This window comes from Bubalus kerabau, chromosome 10, assembly GCF_029407905.1.
Source record: "Bubalus kerabau isolate K-KA32 ecotype Philippines breed swamp buffalo chromosome 10, PCC_UOA_SB_1v2, whole genome shotgun sequence".
In the NCBI taxonomy this organism is placed as follows: Eukaryota; Metazoa; Chordata; class Mammalia; order Artiodactyla; family Bovidae; genus Bubalus; species Bubalus kerabau.
In genome coordinates, this window is record NC_073633.1 from 74,108,004 (window position 1) to 74,116,503 (window position 8,500).

Sequence of the window (8,500 nt, forward strand, 5' to 3'; positions counted from 1 at the left end):
GCTGGAATCAAGATTGCAGGGAGAAATATCAATAATCTCAGATATGCAGATGACACCACCCTTATGGCAGAAAGTGAAGAGGAACTAAAAAGCCTCTTGATGAAAGTGAAAGTGGAGAGTGAAAAAGTTGGCTTAAAGCTCAACATTCAGAAAAAGAAGATCATGGCATCCGGTCCCATCACTTCATGGGAAATAGATGGGGAAACAGTGGAAACAGTGTCAGACTTTATTTTTCAGGGCTCCAAAATCACTGCAGATGGTGACTGCAGCCAAGAAATTAAAAGACGCTTACTCCTTGGAAGGAAAGTTATGGCCAACCTAGATAGCATATTCAAAAGCAGAGACATTACTTTGCCAACAAAGGTTCGTCTAGTCAAGGTTATGGTTTTTCCTATGGTCATGTATGGATGTGAGAGTTGGACTGTGAAGAAGGCTGAGCGCCGAAGAATTGATGTTTTTGAACTGTGGTGTTGGAGAAGACTCTTGAGAGTCCCTTGGACTGCAAGGAGATCCAACCAGTCCATTCTGAAGGAGATCAGCCCTGGGATTTCTTTGGAAGGAATGATGCTAAAGCTGAAACTCCAGTACTTTGGCCACCTCATGCGAAGAGTTGACTCATTGGAAAAGACTCTGATGCTGGGAGGGATTGGGGGCAGGAGGAGAAGGGGACGACAGATGGCTGGATGGCATCACTGACTCGATGGACGTGAGTCTGGGTGAACTCCGGGAGTTGGTGATGGACAGGGAGGCCTGGCGTGCTGTGATTCATGGGGTCGCAAAGAGTCGGACATGTCTGAGCGACTGATCTGATCTGATCTGATCTGAAAGGAAGTGGAAAGAACTAACAGATACATGGGAAGACAGGCAACACATTAATAACCAGAGATACGTAAATTTTTTTAAAAAGTGAAATAACATTTTTATCTCTACCAGATGAGTACAAACTTGGAAAACCAGATAATATCAAGTGTCAGAGACTACTTGGGAAATTTCGAACCCTGGTATATTACTGGTGGGAATGCAATCCTAAATACAATTATGCCACAAAATAATCTGACACAGTGTATACCTGAGAGAAATTCTTACACAAATTCCAAAATGCTCATGTATAAGGACAATCATGGCACATTTTCATTATAATGGAGACATCAACCAAGGTAAATGCATGTTATGTGGTGGTCAAAAGCAAAGAACTACATGGATGTACAGCATGGAGAAGACTCCTGAGAGTCCCTTGGACTGCAAGGAGATCCAACCAGTCCATCCTAAAGGAGATCAGTCCTGGGCGTCCATTGGAAGGACTGATGTTGAAGCTGAAACTCCAATACTTTGGCTACCTGATGCGAAGAGCTGACTCTTTTGAAAAGACCCTGATGCTGGGAAAGATTGAGGGCAGGAGGAGAAGGGGACGACAGAGGATGAGATGGTTGGATGGCATCACCAACTCAATGGACATGAGTTTGGGTAAACTCCAGGAGTTGGTGATGGACAGGGAGGCCTGGTGTGCTGCGGTTCACACAGTTGCAAAGAGTTGGACACAACTGAGCAACTGAACTGAACTAAACTGAAGGACAAATCTTAAATACAGTGTGAAGGAAAAATTAGCTCTGGAATGGGATCCACAATACAACAGCACTTATTTATATTAAAATCATGCATAAACAAAACCCAACACTGCAAATCTTCCAAGGATACACCCACATCCAAGACACCTATGGAAATGGGAGGGCAAATGGGAATGAGCTTGGGGGAGATGACAGTGTGATGTAAACTCAAAAGCATAATTGGGTTTTCCCTGGTGGTCCAGTGGTTAAGAATCTACCTGCCAAGGCAGAAGACACAGGTTTGATCCCTGGTCTGGGAAGTTTCCACATGCCATGGGGCCACTCAGCCTGTGTACCACAACTAGAGAATGCCTGCGTGCAGCAACAAAGACCCAGTGCAGCCAAAAATTAATAAATTAATTTAAAAATTAAAAGTATGATTAACTCAATTTTCTGAGCCTAAGTTTAAGAATGAAGTCCCTCTAGTGAAAAAGTTAAAGGAACATTAGTTTTTAATCTGCTAAGACCAACAACAAGGAAAGATACATTATAAAAAGGAAATAAAATGGTCACTTTGAACTTTATCTAGAAACTAACTTTCTCAAGGATAGATAGATAGCCCCTACACCCTAGTGGGCTTCCCTGATCGCTCAACAGTAAAGAATCTGCCTTCAGGCTGGTCCGAAGGTAGTGAGTTATCTCAATTGATTGTTCACAGTCAGTTACAGATCAAACTCCTCGTTCTACTCTTTCCCCTCTTCTCACTACTGCACTTGACTAGTCTTAAAAAAAAAAAAAAAAAAAAAGGATCTGCCTTCAATGCAGGAACACAAGAGACACGGGTTCAATCCCTGGGTCGGGAAGATCCCCTGGAGGAAGGCATGACAACCCACACTAGTGTTCTCACCTGGAGAACCCCTTGGCAGAGGATCCTGGCGGGCTATAGTCCATAAGGCCACAAAGAGTTGGACACGAGTGAGGCGACTTAGCATGCACAGTCTCATAAGTTCAGCCTTATTCCTGGAGCACTTCTAAATGTTAAATATTATTTCACAGAGTGGGGATAAGGGGGATTTTGAATCTCTAAAACAATGCATGGAACACTTTATTAACAGCTGGAAGGAAAATATATGTCTGTTCTTCAGGGCTGGTTTCAGAGAAAACCACTAGGACGGTGACGCTAACAAACTGGGGACGTGACTAAGTGCCAGTCATCGTGCTTGCAGACAGGACACACTCTAGGAGATCAGCATATTTGTATTGAGGACAATTCTAAAAGCCCAGAATGTTAGAATCAAAAATAATGTGTCTCTGTATTCACTTTATTCCTAGTTTTGCTATTAGCATCTATACAATGTCTAAATGAAGTATCATTTGGAAAGTATTTTCTATTTAAGTGATTTGCAGCTATTATCATAAAGCTGCTCAACCTATAAGCATAATAGTTATAACTGCATTTCAAAAGAACTTCATTTCCAAAGGAATTTCGTGACACAGGCAGCATGGCCCCTATATCTACAGACGGGGCTGGAAGTGAATTCTCAGCCTGTGAGCTCTCCCCTTTTTAACTCTAACGGTATTTGCATGGTGTTGGGTGGTGCTGAACTGGCGGGTTATAGATCCCTTAACAGCTTTTGCTGCTTCTCTCCTTCCAGCCTTGCATGGCCTGTCACCAGTGCATTGCTAATTGAACATGATGGGCACTAGGTTGATTAAAGAGAAAATTACATTCTACTTATCAAATGCTGATTAGCATAACTACCACATGTGCTTGCTTTCTCTTGCCCTATTCAATAAACATTTCATTAGAAAAATGAATTCTGTCACTTGGGAGATGGGCCTCTAGCTCAAACTTCTTACTCGGCAGGTAATACTCAGAGAAGCTTGATACATAGTATGTATCACAACTCCACAGTATGTGAGTTGCCTTATTTATGTAAAAAAAATTTCCTAAGCAGATTTTGGTCAATTTTTCCCTTTTCAAATAGGGAAAGTAAGAAAAACAAAGGATGTGAGTTCTTGGCCCCAAGCTGTGAAGAAGAGCTGATCCAGGCCTCCTGGGCAACAGACGGGACACCAGAAAGCAGGCTGCTCCTCTCCGAAGACTGTGCCATGGTGGGTGCCCAAAGGCCGAGACTAGACTAGCCCCTGCCTAAGCCTCGGGCCCACAGTCTGACTGCAAGGGCAGCAACTTCCCAAGAGAGCTGTGAGTGCCTCCCATGTCCTACATGCCCCTCTCTCCAAAAAATGTTGGAGGAATGGAAGTGCAGAGAAATTAGGGGGCACTTCCCTGGTAGTCCAGAGGTTAAGAATCTGCCTTGCAACGCAGAGGATGCAGGTTCTATCCCTGGTCAAGGAACTAAGATCCCACATACTGTGGGAAAACTAAGCCTGCCCAACTAGTGAAGCCTGCACACCACAACAAAAGATTCTGCACACTGCAACTAAGACTCGACACAGCCATACATATAGACGTACATTATTCTGGAGCCTAGAGAATTCCATGGACTGTATAGTCCATGGGGTCACAAAGAGTCAGACATGACTGAGTGACTTTCACTTTCAAATATATATAGTAAAATAAATTAGGTGAGTAAAGAATTGACTGTGCCTCTTTTCTGGTTGACATATTTTGGCGTGTCTGCCTGGCTCACAATGGCTCCCTCAGTCCTAGAGACCATTCTCCCACCCTGCCTCTGAAATGGTAACATGGCCAGCACCTTATGAACCACCAGGGTCTTCGCTGATTGGATTGGGAGTGGGGCGAGGGGGGATGGGGGGATGTCTCAAGCTGGGCCATTTACTTCCTTGCTCAAATTTTGGAACTGGGTTAGAGGGGCAGCAAGCTAAATTCCACTAGTACTTAGAATCATAGCAGGTATGCCATATTCCACCACACAGATCACAGAGGTAGAAAGAACTGGTCACAAAGAAAGGAATTAGGAAGGGAATTAAGTAAAAATACCCAGAAAAGAAAAGATACATAGAAGACCCAGAGGCTTTGCACTTCAGGTTCAAGATGCCTCCTGCATCCATGCCCTTGGGTCTGAAAGAAAATGCTTGGGGCTTTAGATAATCTTTCCACTCCTGCTTAAATCAATTTGACTTGGTTTCTTTTCCAGGAAACTATTGAGTCTTGACTAACATCTTTCCTCTAAGCAGCTCTAAATGACTAAAAGAGAATCCCAGGAATCATCAATATCCATGAGAAGCTAGTGCCAAGATATCCACAAGAGTTTCAGAGATGGAAAGCAGATGGTCAGGCAGTAACTGACTTCAGCAAAGCAGAGAAATTACAATTGTTGGCCCCTGCAGAGGGGAAAGACCAAAAACAAAATAAAACAAAGCAAGTGGCATTGTGCCACAGAACCCAAGAAGGGGTCAGGATTCAGAGGCTTCAGAGACTATGAAAAACATTGACTTAGCTTTTACACTGAAGAATACAGTCCCCCGTGAGTGGCTGTTCATCCAGGAGCCAGGTGACCCTCACACCACAGACATCTCTCACTCCAGAAGGAGATAGGAAGATATTTCTCTGAAGAAACTGAACCAGGAGACCTCTGGCCATGGGCATGGGCTTTACAAATTAAGGAGTGGGGCAAGGGTGAGATGCTGTTCTGAAAAATACAGCATGATTAAAAGATCTCATGCAAATCAGAACCACCCAGCCCTCTTTCCTGTTCTTCCAGAATCCCAGATATAGGCCTTATTCTTAATATATTATTATAGCCAGTACATCGCAGACACTAATCAGCTGGAATGGACACTGGCCTTAGCATTGAGGCAAAGCCCTTCAGGCTTTGACCCTTTAATTGCTGGTTATAGGGAATATGAGTCTCAGAAGGGTCAGCGTGGCTCAGGGCAGTAGCTTTATGATACCAGTAAAGAGTTTCAATACTTTAACAACCAGTCTAGCTGTATTAGTGTGTACCAGCCAAATATCACACTTGTTTATACCCTCAGGCAAGAAAATTAAAAATTCTTCTCTGGTGAAATTGAACTTTTCTCTGGTGAAAAATATTGAAAACGTAAGGTCCCTAAATGTAAAGACCAGGTCCTGCCTAATTACCCTATGGTGAACCCCAATAGTCAACAAAATGTTGCCCTTGCACATGCTGTTTCCAATCAGCGTTTAGTACCTTATGTTTAAACATGAACTGACATGCCAGACTCATTCCACTTTTGAGGAAAACTTCTGCCATTATAGATGGAGACCAAAGAGCAACAGAAATTCAAGGCTCAGAGGAAATAGAGACAAGGCAAGGAATGCGGGTGAGGGAAGACTTCCAAAACAACTGTAATTAACATCTTCAGAGGGTTGTGAAGAAATTGCAACCATAGAAGAAAAATAACCAAAAAAGCACATACACTCTTTCATTTTTTTTAAACCTTTTTTTCCTTTGGCTGTGCTGGGTCTTCATTGCTGCTCTAGGGCTTTCTCTTGTTGTGGTGACTAGGGGCTACTCTTCATTATGGTGTGAGGGATTCTCATTGTGGTGGCTTCTCTTGTTGCAGAGCACAGGCTCTAAGCAGGTAGGCTTCAGTGGTTGTGGCACACAGGCTTAGTTGCTCCAAGGCATGTGGGATCTTCCCAGATTGGAGATCAAACTGGTGTCCCCTGCATTGCTAGGCAGATTCTCGCCTGCTGGATCACCAAGGGAATCCCCCATTCACTCATTTAAGCAACAATTATTTATTGAATGTCTACTATGTATCAGTTTTAGTGATTGCTTTCTATTTTCTACCTTCTAAATCTCTTTATAATTGGCAGGTTGATCTCTGGCTACCTTCAAAGCTACAGCCCTAGAGCCAACCTCGTCTCTTCTCAGCTGAACTTTAGCAATGGATTTTTTAAATTATTATTATTAATTTTTATTAGAGCATAATTGCTTTACAATGCTGTGTTTCTGCTCTACAGCAAAGTGAATCAGCCATACGTATACATGTATCCCCTCTTTTTTGGATTTCTTTCCCATTTACTGTTGTCGTTGCTCGGTCACTAGGTCGTGTTTGACTCTTTTGGGACCCCAAGGGCTGCAACACAGCAGACTCCTCTGTCCTCTTCTATCTCCTGGAGCATACTCAAAGTCATGTCCACTGAGTGGGTGATTGAAATGAGATGGTTGGATGGCATCACCGACTCAATGAGTTTTAGTAGACTCCAGGAGTTGGTGATGGACAGAGAGGCCTGGCGTGCTGCAGTCCACGGGGTTGCAAAGAGTCGGACACAACTGAGCTACTGAACTGAACTGAACTGAGTGGGTAATGCTATCTAACCATTTCATCCTCTGCTGCCCTCTTCTCCTTTTGCCCTTAGTCTTTCCCACTATCAGGATCTTTTCCAGTGAGTCAGCTCTTCACATTGGGTGGCCAAAGAATTGGAGTTTCAGCTTCAGCATCAATCCTTCCAATGAATATTCAGGGACGATTTCCTTTAGGATTGCCTGGTTTGATCTCCTTGTAGTCCAAGGGACTCTCAAGAGTCTTCTCCAACACCACTGTTTGAAAGCATCAATTCTTGAGCACTCAGCCTTCTTTATGGTCCAACTCTCATATCTGTACATGACTAATGGAAAAACCAGTATACAGACCTTTGTAGGCAAAGTGATATCTCTTTAACTATATGGATCTTTGTAGGCAAAGTGATGTCTCTGTTTTTTAATACAACTGTCTAGGTTTGTTATAGCTTTTCTTCCAAGGAGGAAGCGTCATTTAATTTCATAACTGCAGTCACCATCCACAGTGATCCCAAGAAAATGAAACCTGTCACTGCTTCCACTTTTCCCCCTTCTATTTTGCTGTGAAGTGATAGGACTAGATGCCATGATATTAGTTTTTTCTCAAGTTGAGTTTTAAGCCAGCTATGTCACTCTCTTTCACTCTCATCAAGAGAGTTCCTCTTTTCTTTGTGCCATTAGAGTGGTATCATCTGCATATCTGAAATTGCTGATTTTTCTCCCAGCAATCTTGATTCTAGCTTGTGGATCATACAATCTGGCATTTAGTGTGAGGTACTCTGCATACAGAGGAGCCTGGTGGGCTACAGTCCATGACGTCACAAAGAGTCAGACACAGCTGGCCGACTAAGCACAGCACACCAGCACTCTGCATATAAGTTAAATAAGCAGGGTAACAATATACAGCCTTATTGTACTCCTCTCCCAATTTTGAACCAGTCAGCTGTTCCACGTCTGATTCTAACTGTTGCTTCTTGACCCACAAACAGGTTACTCAGGAGACAGGTAAAGTGGTCTGGTACTCCTTTCTCTTCAAGAATTCCCATTTAGGTCACCACAGAGCATTGACTAGAGTTCCCTGTGCTATACAGTAGGTTCTCAGTAGTTATCTGTTTCATACATAGTAGAGTATATATATCAATCCCTATCTCCCAGTTCATCCCATCCCCCCCTTCCCCTTTTGGTGTCCATGTTTGTTCTCTACATCTGTGTCTCCATTCTGGCAATGGACTTCTAATTCATCTCCCTGCCTCTAGTCTTGCTGTCCTAAAATCCACCATTTACATTTAGAATGTAAGCTCCCAGGATCCACGGGATTTCCACCATCCAGAGAAAAAAGCACAGAAACCTTAAGTCTCAACACAGACCCCAACTCAGTAGGACTAGAGAACCTGATGGTCCCCTAACATCTTCTGACATTTAACAACTCTATGCCTCTGAGTTCCTTCCGTCCTCACCTTCCCAAACTTGTCCACATTGAGAGACTCCTCCTCTCATGTCACCCTAATACCAGGCAGCATTAAGCATGCCCTTACCACTGTATCACTGCCAGTACGTTCTTCCCTTTGTATGGACTAAATGGCCCCGTTATGTGTCTGTTGGCCCTTCTAAACAACGTATTCCTAGAAACTCAGGACCTTGACTCATTTGTATCCTCATGACTTGGTCCAGTGCTTGACACCTGGTGGAGAAATGTTCTTGGACCAAGGTAGATAGGTG